This window comes from Aethalodelphis obliquidens, unplaced genomic scaffold, assembly GCF_003676395.1.
Source record: "Aethalodelphis obliquidens isolate GAN/ISIS:26980383/991018 unplaced genomic scaffold, ASM367639v1 scaffold6, whole genome shotgun sequence".
Taxonomy (NCBI): Eukaryota; Metazoa; Chordata; class Mammalia; order Artiodactyla; family Delphinidae; genus Aethalodelphis; species Aethalodelphis obliquidens.
In genome coordinates, this window is record NW_020837950.1 from 1455991 (window position 1) to 1469656 (window position 13666).

A 13666-nucleotide genomic window follows, 5' to 3' on the forward strand; every position below is an offset into this window, starting at 1 on the left:
TTCATTTTGTTCAAAATATTTTTAAACTTCCCTTGAGATTTCATGTTTGACCCATGTATTATTTAGAAGTGTGTTGTTTAATATCCATGTATTTTGAAAATTTCCAGTTTTCTTTCTGTTATTGACTGCTAGCTTAATTCCATTGTGATCTGAGAGCAGACATTATATAATTCTTATTTTTAAAAATTTGTTAAGGGGTGTTTTATGGCCCAGAATGCAGTTTATTTTAGTGAATGTTCCATGTGAGCTTGAGATAAATAAATATGACATGATAAGTGGAGAGATAGATCATGTTCCTGTTTTTGAAGATTCAGTGTTGTTAAGATGTTAATTCCTCCTTTATTGATCCAATTATTCAACATAACTACAATTGAAATCCCAGCAAGAATTTTGTGGAAACTGACAAGATGAATCTAAAATGTATATGGAAAACAAAGGATCTAAAATAGTCCAAGGTAAGATCAAAGAAGAAAAAAGGTAGAGGATTTAAGTGATCATATTTCAAGACTTAATATAAAGCTATAGTAATTAAGATAGTGTAGTATTGGTGTAAGGATACATAGTTATGTAATAAAAATTATTCCATAAATAGACCAACATATATCGGTTACTTGATTTATGATGAAGGCTGCTTGCAATACAGTGAAGAAAAAGGTCTTTTCAGTAACTGGTGCTGGAGCAATTGGCCATCCACATAGGAAAAAATATACTCTTGACCTTTACCTACCATACACAAAATTTCATTCAAATGATTCATAGACTTATTGTTCAAGAGTAAGGGGAAATAAAGACTTTCTGGGACAAACAAAAATGGAGAGAATTTGCCACCAGTAGACCTACCTGGCAAGAAATGTTAAAGAAATTCTTTAAAAAGAAGGAAAACAATGTAAGTCAAAAACCTGGATCTACATAAAGAAGTGAAGAGCATCTAAAAAGGATTAAGCGAAGGTAAAATAAAAACTTTTGATCTTGCAAAACTTAGTTATTCCAAGAGTTTGTAGCTACCTTAGAATTTTCTGTTTCCGTTATCTGTGAACGAGGAGAGTTTTACTTCTTTCTTTCTCATCTGGATACTCTTATTTATTTTTATTGCCTTATGCACTGGGTGAAGCCTCCAGTATGTTGAATAGAAGTGGTGGGAGGAAACATCTTTGTCTTGTTGCCAGACATTCTTGCCTCATTCCTGATTTTAAGGGCAAAGGATTCAGTCTTTCATCATTAAATGTGATGTTAATAGTAGGTTTTACATAAACATCTTTTGTTAGGTTGAAAAAGTGCCTTTTATTTCAAGTTTTATTATAATTTTTTAAGTCATGAAAAGTGCTGAATATTATATAATTTTTAAGCACTGACTGAGATAATCATATGTTTTTTCCATTTAAAGTTGAGCCTTGAACAACACGGGAGACTAGGGATGCCAACCCTCTGTGAGGTTGAAAATCCACGTATAATTTATAGTCAACCCATCTGTATCCAGTGTTCCTCTGTATCTGCCGTTCCTCCATATCACAGGATTCAACCAATCACAGATTGTGTAGTACTGTGGTGTTTGCTGTTGAAAAATATCTGAGTATAAGTGGACACTTGCAGTTCAAACCCATGTTCGAAGGTCAACTGTATTCTCTTAATGTAATTAATGTCACTGATTTATGAAAAATATAGCAACTTCACATACTTGGGATAAATCTTGCTTGGTTACAATTTGGCATACCTTTATATTTAATTGGGTTTGACTTGTTAATATTTTGAAAAGGATTTCTTTGATGTCTTTTCTCATGAGGGATACTAGTCCACAAATTTCTTTTCTTGTAATGTCCTTGTCAAGTTTTAGTACCAGTGTCCTGTTAGTTCATAAAACAAGTTGGGAATTGTTCCCTCTTCCTATTTTCTCTAAAAGAATTTGTATAGGAATGGTTTATTTTTTCATTAAATGTTAACAGAATTTACCAGTGACAACATCTGGGCCTGGAGTTTTCCTTGGGATTGAGAGTTATGTTTATTTTTGTATCAGTTTAGGAAATAAATTTGTCCATATCTTCTAAGTTGTATAGTTATTCAGAATAATTATATTTACTAATTATAATTATTTATAATAATCTTGTATCCTTTTTAACATCAATAGTGATCTATAGTGATGTCCTCTTTTTCTTTTGTAATACTGATAATTTGTATTTTCTTTCTTTACCAGTCTTGTTAGAGTTTTATCAATTTTAGTAATGTTTTCAAAGAATGAACTGTTGGGTTTGTTGATTTTCCCTATTTTATGTTTGTCTTCTATTTCATTGGTTGTTTTTTTTACATCTTTACTGGAGTATAATTACTTTACAATGGTGTGTTAGTTTCTGCTTTATAACAAAGTGAATCAGTTATACATATACATATGTTCCCATATCTCTTCCCTCTTGCATCTCCCTCCCTCCCACCCTCCCTATCCCACCCCTCTAGGAGGTCACAAAGCACCGAGCTGATCTCCCTGTGCTATGCAGCTGCTTCCCACTAGCTATCTATTTTACGTTTGGTAGTGTATATATGTCCATGCCACTCTATCACTTTGTCACAGCTTACCCTTTCCCCTCCCCAAATCCTCAAGTCCATTCTCTAGTAGGTCTGTGTCTTTATTCCCATCTTACCCCTAGGTTCTTCATGACATTTTTTTTTCTTAGATTCCATATATATGTGTTAACATACGGTATTTGTCTTTCTCTTTCTGACTTACTTCACTCTGTATGACAGATTCTAGGTCCATCCACCTCACTACAAATAACTCAATTTCATTTCTTTTTATGGCTGAGTAATATTCCATTGTATATATGTGCCACATCTTTATCCACTCATCCGATGATGGACACTTAGGTGGCTTCCATCTCCTGGCTATTGTAAATAGAGCTGCAATGAACATTTTGGTACATGACTCTTTTTGAATTATGGTTTTGTCAGGGTATATGCCCAGTAGTGCGGTTGCTGGGTCATATGGTAGTTCTATTTGTAGTTTTTTAAGGACCCTCCATATTGTTCTCCATAGTGGTTGTACCAATTCACATTCCCACCGGCAGTGCAAGAGTGTTCCCTTTTCTCCACACCCTCTCCAGCATTTATTGTTTCTAGATTTTTTGATGATGGCCGTTCTGACTGGTGTGAGATGATATATCATTGTAGTTTTGCTTTGCATTTCTCTAATGATTAATGATGTTGAGCATTCTGTCATGTGTTTGTTGGCAATCTGTATATCTTCTTTGGAGAAATGTCTATTTAGGTCTTTTGCCCATTGTTGGATTGGGTTGTTTGTTTTTTCTCTTATTGAGCTGCATGAGCTGCTTGTAAATTTTGGAGATTAATCCTTTGTCAGTTGCTTCATTTGCAAATATTTTCTCCCATTCTGAGGGTTGTCTTTTGGTCTTATTTATGGTTTTCTTTGCTGTGCAAAAGCTTTGAAGTTTCATTAGGTCCCATTTGTTTATTTTTGTTTTTATTTCCATTTCTCTAGGAGGTGGGTCAAAAAGGATCTTGCTGTGATTTATGACATAGAGTGTTCTGCCTATGTTTTCCTCTAAAAGTTTGATAGTGTCTGGCATTACATTTACATCTTTAATCCATTTTGAGCTTATTTTTGTGTATGGTGTTAGGGAGTGTTCTAATCTCATACTTTTACATGTACCTGTCCAGTTTTCCCAGCACCACTTATTGAAGAGGCTGTCCTTTCTCCACTGTACATTCCTGCCTCCTTTATCAAAGATAAGGTGACCATATGTGCGTGGGTTTATCTCTGGGCTTTTTGTCCTGTTCCATTGATCTATATTTCTGTTTTTGTGCAAGTACCACACTGTCTTGATTACTGTAGCTTTGTAGTATAGTCTGAAGTCAGGGAACCTGAATCCTTCAGCTCCATTTTTCGTTCTCAAGATTGCTCTGGCTATTCAGGGTCTTTTGTGTTTCCATACAAATTGTGAAATTTTTTGTTCTAGTTCTGTGAAAAATGCCAGTGGGAGTTTGATAAGGATTGCATTGAATCTGTAGATTGCTTTGGGTAGTAGAGTCATTTTCACAATGTTGATTCTTCCAATCCAAGAACATGGTATATCTCTCCATCTATTTGTATCATCTTTAATTTCTTTCATTAGTGTCTTATAATTTTCTGCATACAGGTCGTTTGTCTCCTTAGGTAGGTTTACTCCTAGATATTTTATTCTTTTTGTTGCAGTGGTAAATGGGAGAGTTTTCTTAATTTCACTTTCAGATTTTTCATCATTAGTGTATAGGAATGCCAGAGATTTCTGTGCATTAATTTTGTATCCTGCTACTTTACCAAATTCATTGATTAGCTCTAGTAGATTTCTGGTAGCGTCTTTAGGAGTCTCTATATATAGTATCATGTCATCTGTAAACAGTGACAGCTTTACTTCTTCTTTTCTGATTTGGATTCCTTTTATTTCCTTTTCTTCTCTGATTGCTGTGGCTAAAACTTCCAAAACTATGTTGAATAAGAGTGGTGAGAGTGGGCAACCTTGTCTTGTTCCTGATCTTAGTGGAAATGGTTTCAGTTTTTCACCACTGAGAACAATGTCGGCTGTGGGTTTGTCATATATGGCCTTTATTTTGAGGAAAGTTCCCTCTATATGTACTTTCTGCAGGGATTTTATCATAAATGGGTGTTGAATTTTGTCGAAAGCTTTCTCTGCATCTATTGAGATGATCATATGGTTTTTCTCCTTCAATTTGTTAATATGGTGTATCACATTGATTGATTTGCGTATATTGAAGAATCCTTGCATTCCTGGGATAAACCTCACTTGATCATGATGTATGATCCTTTTAATGTGCAGTTGGATTCTGTTTGCTAGTATTTTATTGAGGATTTTTCATATATGTTTATCAGTGATATTGGCCTGTAGTTTTCTTTCTTTGTGACATCCTTGTCTGGTTTTGGTATCAGGGTGATGGTGGCCTCGTAGAATGAGTTTGGGAGTATTCCTCCCTCTCCTATATTTTGGAAGAGTTTGAGAAGGATAGGTGTTAGCTCTTCTCTAAATGTTTGATAGAATTCTCCTGTGAAGCCATCTGGTCCTGGGCTTTTGTCTGTTGGAAGATTTTTAATCACAGTTTCAATTTCAGTGCTTGTGATTGATCTGTTCATATTTTCTATTTCTTCCTGATTCAGTCTTGGCAGGTTGTGCATTTCTAAGAATTTGTCCATTTCTTCCAGGTTGTCCATTTTATTGGCATAGAGTTGCTTGTAGTAATCTCTCATGATCTTTTGTATTTCTGCAGTGTCAGTTGTTACTTCTCCTTTTTCATTTCTAATTCTATTGATTTGAGTCTTCTCCCTTTTTTTCTTGATGAGTCTGGCTAATGGTTTATCAATTTTGTTTATCTTCTCAAAGAACCAGCTTTTACTTTTATTGATCTATGCTATCGTTTCCTTCATTTCTTTTTCATTTATTTCTGATCTGATCTTTATGATTTCTTTCCTTCTGCTAACTTTGGGGTTCTTTTGTTCTTCTTTCTCTAATTGTTTTAGGTTCAAGATTAGGTTGTTTATTTGAGATGTTTCTTAAGGTAGGATTGTATTGCTATAAACTTCCCTCTTAGAACTGCTTTTGCTGCATCCCATAGGTTTGGGTCATTGTGTCTCCATTGTCATTTGTTTCTAGGTATTTTTTGATTTCCTCTTTGATTTCTTCAGTGATCACTTTGTTATTAAGTAGTGTATTGTTTAGCCTCCATGTGTTTGTATTTTTTACAGATCTTTTTCCGTAATTGATATCTAGTCTCATAGCGTTGTGGTCGGAGAAGATACTTGATAAAATTTCAGTTTTCTTAAATTTACCAAGGCTTGATTTGTGACCCAAGATATGATCTATCCTGGAGAATGTTCCATGAACACTTGAGAAAAATGTGTATTCTGTTGTTTTTGGATGGAATGTCCTATAAATATCAATTAAGTCCATCTTGTTTAATGTATCATTTAAAGCTTGTGTTTCCTTATTTATTTTGACTTTGGATGATCTGTCCATTGGTGAAAGTGGGGTGTTAAAGTCCCCTACTATGAATGTGTTACTGTCAATTTCCCCTTTTATGGCTGTTAGTATTTGCCTTATGTATTGAGATGCTCCTATGTTGGGTGCATAAATATTTACAATTGTTATATCTTCTTCTGGGATCGATCTCTTGATCATTATGTAGTGTCCTTCTTTGTCTCTTCTAATAGTCTTTATTTTAAAGTCTATTTTGTCTGATATGAGAATTGCTACTCCAGCTTTCTTTTGGTTTCCATTTGCATGGAATATCTTTTTCCATCCCCTTACTTTCAGTCTGTATGTGTCTCTAGGTCTGAAGTGCGTCTCTTGTAAACAGCATATATATGGGTCTTGTTTTTGTATCCATTCAGCCAGTCTGTGTCTTTTGGTGGGAGCATTTAATCCATTTACATTTAAGGTAATTATCGATATGTATGTTCCTATTCCCATTTTCTTAATTGTTTTGGGTTCGTTATTGTAGGTCTTTTCCTTCTCTTGTGTTTCTGCCTGGAGAAGTTCCTTTAGCATTTGTTGTAAAGCTGGTTTGGTGATGCTGAACTCTCTCAGCTTTTGCTTGTCTGTAAAGGTTTTAATTTCTCCATCAAATCTGAATGAGATCCTTGCTGGATCTCATTCCAGTAATCTTGGTTGTAGGTTTTTTCTCCTTCATCACTTTAAATATGTCCTGCCAGTCCCTTCTGGCTTGCAGAGTTTCTGCTGAAAGATCAGATGTTAACCTTATGGGGATTCCCTTGTGTGTTATTTGTTGTTTTTCCCTTGCTGCTTTTCATATGTTTTCTTTGTATTTAATTTTTGACAGTTTGATTAATATGTGTCTTGGCATATTTCTCCTTGGATTTATCCTGTATGGGACTCTCTGTGCTTCCTGGACTTGATTAACTATTTCCTTTCCCATATTAGGGAAGTTTTCAACTATAATCTCTTCAAATATTTTCTCCATCCCTTTCTTTTTCTCTTCTTCTTCTGGAACCCCTATAATTCGAATGTTGGTGCGTTTAATATTGTCCCAGAGGTCTCTGAGACTGTCCTCAGTTCTTTTCATCTTTTTTCTTTATTCTGCTCTGCAGTAGTTATTTCCACTAGTTTATCTTCCAGGTCACTTATCCGTTCTTCTGCCTCAGTGACTCTGCTACTGATCCCATCTAGAGTATTTTTAATTTCATTTATTGTGTTGTTCATCGTTGTTTGTTTCATCTTTAGTTTTTCTAGGTCCTTGTTAAATGTTTCTTGCATTTTGTCTATTCTATTTCCAAGATTTTGGATCATCTTTACTATCATTATTCTGAATTCTTTTTCAGGTAGACTGCCTATTTCCTCTTCATTTGTTAGGTCTGGTGGGTTTTTATCTTGCTCCTTCATCTGCTGTGTGTTTTTCTGTCTTCTCATTTTGCTTATCTTACTGTGTTTGGGGTCTCCTTTTTGCATGCTGCAGGTTTGTAGTTCTCATTGTTTTTGGTGTCTGTCCCCAGTGGCTAAGGTTGGTTCAGTGGGTTGTGTAGGCTTCCTGGTGGAGGGGACTAGTGCCTGTGTTCTGGTGGATGAGGCTGGATCTTGTCTTTCTGGTGGGCAGGTCCACGTCTGGTGTTGTGTTTTTGGGTGTGCCTGGACTTATTATGATTTTAGGCAGCCTCTCTGCTAATGGGTGGGGTTGTGTTCCTGTCTTACTAGTTGTTTGGCATAGGGTGTCCAGCACTGTAGCTTGCTGGTCATTGACTGAAGCTGTGTGTTGGTGTTGAGATGGAGCTCTCTGGGAGATTTTCGCCATTTGATATTATGTGGAGCTGGGAGGTGTCTTGTGGACCAGTGTCCTGAAGTTGGCTCTCCCACGTCAGAGGCACAGCACTGACTGCTGACTGCAGCACCAAGAGCCTTTCATCCACACGGCTCAGAATAAAGGGGAGAAAAAGTAGAAAGAAGGAAAGAAAGAGGATAAAATAAAATAAACTTATTAAAATAAAAAATAATTATTAAGAAAAAAACTTTTTTTAAAGTAGAAAAAAAGAACGGACAGACAGAACCCTAGGACAAATGGTGAAAGCAAAGGTATATAGACAAAATCTCACACAGAATCATACACATACACACTGAAAAAAAGAGGAAAAGTGGAAAAAATAATAAATCTTGCTTTCAAAGTCCACCTCCTCAATTTGGGATGATTCGTTGACTATTCAGTTATTCCACGGATGCAGGGTACATCAAGTTGATTGTGGAGATTTAATCCGCTACTCCTGAGGCTGCTGGGAGAGATTTCCCTTTCTTTTCTTTGCTTGCACAGCTCCTGGGGTTCAGCTTTGGATTTGGCCCTGCCTCTGCGTGTAGGTCGCTGGAGGGCGTCTGTTCTTTGCTGAGACAGGACGGGGTTAAAGGAGCTGCTGATTCAGGGGCTCTGGCTCACTCAGGCCGGAGGGAGGGAAGGATGCGGAGTGCAGGGCGGGCCTGCGGCGGCAGAGGCCAGCAGGACGTTGCACTAGCCTGAGGCGCGCTGTGCGTTCTTCCAGGGAAGTTGTCCCTGGATCCTGGGACCCTGGCAGTGGCGGGCTGCACATGCTCCCCGGAGGGGAGGTTTGGATAGTAACCTGTACTCGCACACAGGCTTCTTGGTGGCGGCAGCAGCAGCCTTAGCGTCTCATGCCCGTCTCTGGGGTCCGCGCTTTTAGCCGCGGCTCGCGCCCGTCTCTGGAGCTCCTTTAAGCAGCGCTCTTAATCCCCTCTCCTCGAGCACCAGGAAACAAAGAGGGAAGAAACAGTCTCTTGCCTCTTCGGCAGCTCCAGACTTTTCCCCGTACTCCCTCCCGGCTAGGCATGGCGCACTAACCCCTTCAGGCTGTGTCACGCCGCCAGTCCTCTCCCTGTGATCCGACCGAAGCCCGAGCCTCAGCTCCCAGCCCCTGCCCATCCCGGTGGGTGAGCAGATAAGCCTCTCGGGCTGGTTGAGTACGGGTCGGCACCGATCCTCTGTGCGGGAATCTCTCCGCCTTGCCCTCCGCACCCCTGTTGCTGTGCTCTTCTCCGCGGCTCCGAGGCTTCCCCCCTGTGCCACCCGCAGTCTCGGCCTGTGAAGGGGCTTCCTAGTGTGTGGAAACCTTTCCTCCTTGACAGCTCCGTCCCACTGGTGCAGGTCCCGTCCCTATTCTTTTTTCTCTGTTTATTCTTTTTTCTTTTGCCCTAACCAGGTACGTGGGGGTTTCTTGCCTTTTGGGAGGTCTGAGGTCTTCTGCCAGCGTTCAGTGGGTGTTCTATAGGAGTTGTTCCACATGTAGATGTATTTCTGATGTATCTGTGGGGAGGAAGGTGATCTCTGTGCCTTACTCTTCTGCTATCTTCAGCAGGCCTATTTCATTGATTTTTTGTTATCTTTATTCGATTCTTTCTAATTTTTTGGATGTAACTGCTAATTTTTTTTTGGCTTTTTGAAATGGAAACTTAGATCTTAATTTAAAATCTTTTTTTCCTAATGAGCATTTAAACTGTCACTTTCCCTCTACACACTGCTTTAGCTGCAGCCCACAAATTTTGATACATTATTATTTATTATTGTTTAGTTGAAAATATTTTCCAATTTCCATTATGACGTCTTCCCTCAATTCTTTAGTTATCTCTCTGTTATTTATTTCTGGTTTAATTCTGCTGTGGCTAGTGAACATTGCTGTGTGGTTTCAATTTTTGGAATGTGTTGAGGCTTACTTTATGTTCCAGTACATGGTATTTTGTAAATGTTTAAGTGTACTTGAGAAGAAAGTGTGATCTATAGTAGTTGAGCATAGTATCTTATGAATATCAATTAGATCAAATTGGTTGACAGTATTTGAATATTTTATATGTCCTTGTCTACTTGCTCTATCATTTCCTGAAGTAGATGTGTTAATATATAGGGGCAATTATGATTTGCCTGTATTTCCCTTTATTTCTTTATTTTTAGTCAATTTTCTTTCTGTATTTTAAAGTTATGTTATTAGGTATATACCCATTAAGGGTTATTGTGTCTTTCTATTTAACTGAATCATCTGTGTGTCTGCTTCTATTGTCTATTTTTCTTTTGATTGTACTTCACATTTTATGTGCTTCACACTTTACAATTTTTAATTATCTATCAGACTTTTTAAAAAGAGCATTCTGTTTTAATCAGCACCATGGCTCTATGAAGTGGTGTTAGCACCCATCCTGTGGATGAGAGAGCAACTCCTTAGGATGCCTGGCTCGTCCTTGGCAGAGGGGGTGACCTGGGTGTGCCTATATAAGGGCCATAGATATTGAAGTCAGTGTTTTCCCTCAGAGAAACCTTGCCCTTTATTTGGTCATAACAGGAGAGAAACGACTGCCTGGAAGGACTTTTCCTTCTCTGGAATTAAACTCATCTAGACTTTGTTTCTACATCCTTTCAGTGTCTTAAAATGAGATATTTGTTTTGTTTCCATTTTTTCTATTTGTTGTGGCAGGAGTAGTAGCCCGCTGCTATCGTTTACAACCTAACCAACAATAAGTAGCTTATAAAGTTTCTCTGTAGCTTTCTATGGTGAAAATGTATAAAGATGAATTAGAAAAAAAAATCTACCCACTGGCAGAAATAGATGAAAAAAAGCTTGTAGGTAATAGTTTGGGCTTTGGATGGGAGGAAAAATATCAACCTGTCTGCTTTCTAGGTGTTCTATCTTACCTTTAACTGTCTTTCTTAGGTGAGAAAGTAATATAAAAATTGGTCTAAGCTTTTGATACTTCTGCCTGGCACAGCAAATGCCAAAACACTTGGAACAAATTGTCAGAGAAAAAGAACTCGCACTAAAGATGTCCTAAAAGGAAACAGAACTCATTTGGAAGCAATCTACGATGAGTGGCAAAAGTCAGGAATACAGAACAGTAAGAAATTGAGATAATTGAACTGCAGTCTGAAAGATATAAAATAAATATGTTTGCAGTGGTCAAAGACACAATAGAAGGGCTTAAAATCCTAGAAAAGAATGCACTGTTAGGGAAAGACCAGGGAAGTTTTATAGAACCAAATAGAACTTCTAGAAAAGGAAAGAAAAGTGATTAAACAGCTAGTTAGAGATAGCTGACAAGAAACCTGGAAGGTAAATCTAGGGTAGATACTCAGAAAGCAGCAAAAATTGATAGAGATGGGAAATGAAAGAAAAGAACAAGGCAGAAGAAAGAGAGCCAACATATAACCAAGGATGCCAGAAGGAAAGAAAAGAGGAAATGTACAACAGATAAAGTTTGAAAAGGTAGTGTTTGAAATAATTTCCAATTTGATTAAAATTTTGCATCTTTATATTTAAGAAACATAATGAAACTTGAGCAGAATAAATAAAAATAGACATTTAGACACAAGTAGAAATGAATATCAGAGGCAAACCACACACACACAAAATCTTAAATGCACTTAGAGAAGTGATGGAAGAAATGTTCACATATTGAGGTATGGGGAAGTCACTCTGGTCTATACGTGATTTAACTTAAACTTTATGGTAACCTCAACAGGCTGTTTTGTGGCTTGTCAGGTATGCATTGCTCATCTGCTTTAACCATTAAAGAAAAGAATGCATTAAAAAAATCAAAATGGAGTAACTGTGGTTCAGGCATTCAGGATGGAGCTGGGTGGCCATTGTGGATGTGGTTTCAGACATGTTCTGTGTCACCAAGAACCTGAATTTTCTGAACTGTATCATTCTCAAGGCCACCACCAACTATTCTCAAAACAATATCTGCTAGCAGCTGCCAGCTGCACCCTTATGGTCTTAAGGTCTCCACTTGTAACTATGCAACCATTTTGTACCCAATCAATCCTTACTTAACAAGCACCCTTATTTTTTGCCAGCTACAGTTATAATTCTTGACCAACGCATTACGTAATTTTGTGGGTTTTGCCTGTATAAGCCTCCTCCATTTGGTAGTCCAGTGGAACATAATTCACGTGCTTCTTGAATCTGTGTCTCCTGGGCTATAGTTCTCAGTTTGGCTCAAATAAAATTCTTTTCTACTCCTATTATAGATTGGTTTATTGATTATTTCCGTAGACAGAAGGAAGACATTTATCTAGAGGAGTAATAACTAGACAACAACAGCAATTATAGAATCTAGAAATCAATGGAATCGTATTTTAAAATATTAAAGGAAAGTAGCTGTCAATTAGAAACTATACAAAATAAACTATTATCCAAAAATAAGCATATAAAAAAACTGAAGAAATATAATTTAATACTCATAGGGTCTTTTTGAAAAAAGTACTTGAGCATGTCCTTTAGGAAGAAGGAAATTGAACCCAGAAGGAAAGAGTGAGATGCAGTAAACAATGGTAAACAATGTAATTAGCAAATTTGAGTGTTTAGTTAGATTACCAAGTAAGCACCGACTTCATAAAATAATAATAATGACATGACAAATTTGTAAGGTATAAGTAATAAAGTTGGAGTAAGATACTATATAACAGTGAAAATGGGATGAAGTGGTAAGTTTTTTTAAGGTCTTTGTGTTTGGGAGAAGGAGAAGAGCTGTTATATTTGACTTAAAGGCTCAAAAAGAAAAAAAAAAGTAAGGTTAACCAGTACAATAGAAATAGGGTCCAAACTAGTCTGTGTGGTGAGGAAAGAATAAAGAAGAATATACAAATGGCCAATAAGCACATCAAGAGATGCTCAACATTGTGATCCGGGAAATGCAGATCCAAACCTCAATGAGATACCACTTCATACCCAGTGGGACCACTGTGATCAAGTAACAAGTGTTGGGGAGAGAGCAGAACCCTCATACACTACTGGTGGGAATGTACAAGTGAGCATCTAGCTTGAAAAACACTCTGGAAGCTCCTCAGAAAGTTAAACATAGAGGTACTCTTTGATCTAGCAATTTTACTCCTAGGAATATGCCCAAAAGAATTGAAAATATATATCTACACAAAAACTTGGACACGAGTGTTCATAGCAGCATTATTCATAATTGCCAAAGGTGGAAACCATCCACATGTCTATCAGCTGATGAATGGATAAACAAAATTCAGTACATCCTTACAATGGGGTAATGTTTGGCCATAAGAAGGAATGAAAGACTGATACATGCTGCAGTATGGATGGGCCTTGAAAAAAGTATGTATGCTAAGTGAAAGAAACCAATCACAAAAGACCGTATAGCACTACACTGAGATTTGAAGAGGGGATAATTTATCATTCTCCTCTCCCTCTCCTAGCCCCCAAATGGTAATCTTACAACTTGAGAACTCTCCCTGGAAAAGTAAGAGCCCAGAAACTGCTGAGCCTCCCAGTCTCAATTTCCTTTCCCAGATTCATCAAGTAGGTAAGTCATTCTTTCCCCCATGGGGAGGAGTGAGTGATGGGGACTGGAGAAATATGCCAGATATGGTCCTCCTGTACTTTTTCTTCCTTTGTCTTGGCAACCCCTCTAAACATTGCATGGTACATTCATTTACTCATTCATTCACCAGGTATTTATTGATCACCCATCATAGGCAAAGTGCATAATGAAAAATGTAAAGACTGGGCTGCAGCCTCAGGGAGCTAGCATTTTGTTTGGGGGAATGACAACACTAAACATCTTAACAGTTAAGCAGCAGTCAGGCCCTTTCAGTATTGGATATTCCAAAGCTCAGTTCTGAAATTCTTGTTGGCTCCAGTTCCACT

At 37.6% G+C, this 13666-nt stretch overlaps 1 long non-coding RNA gene across 1 annotated transcript in view; it reads left to right on the forward strand.

Annotated features, from left to right (window-relative positions):
- The window catches only part of LOC113618771 (uncharacterized), a 167802-nt gene that overhangs the window by 5854 nt on the left and 148282 nt on the right, over positions 1-13666 (forward strand). Inside the window, exon 2 of the long non-coding RNA XR_003432118.1 lies at positions 13216-13322. This is a non-coding gene — a long non-coding RNA (uncharacterized LOC113618771). The remainder of the gene's footprint in view (positions 1-13215; positions 13323-13666) is intronic.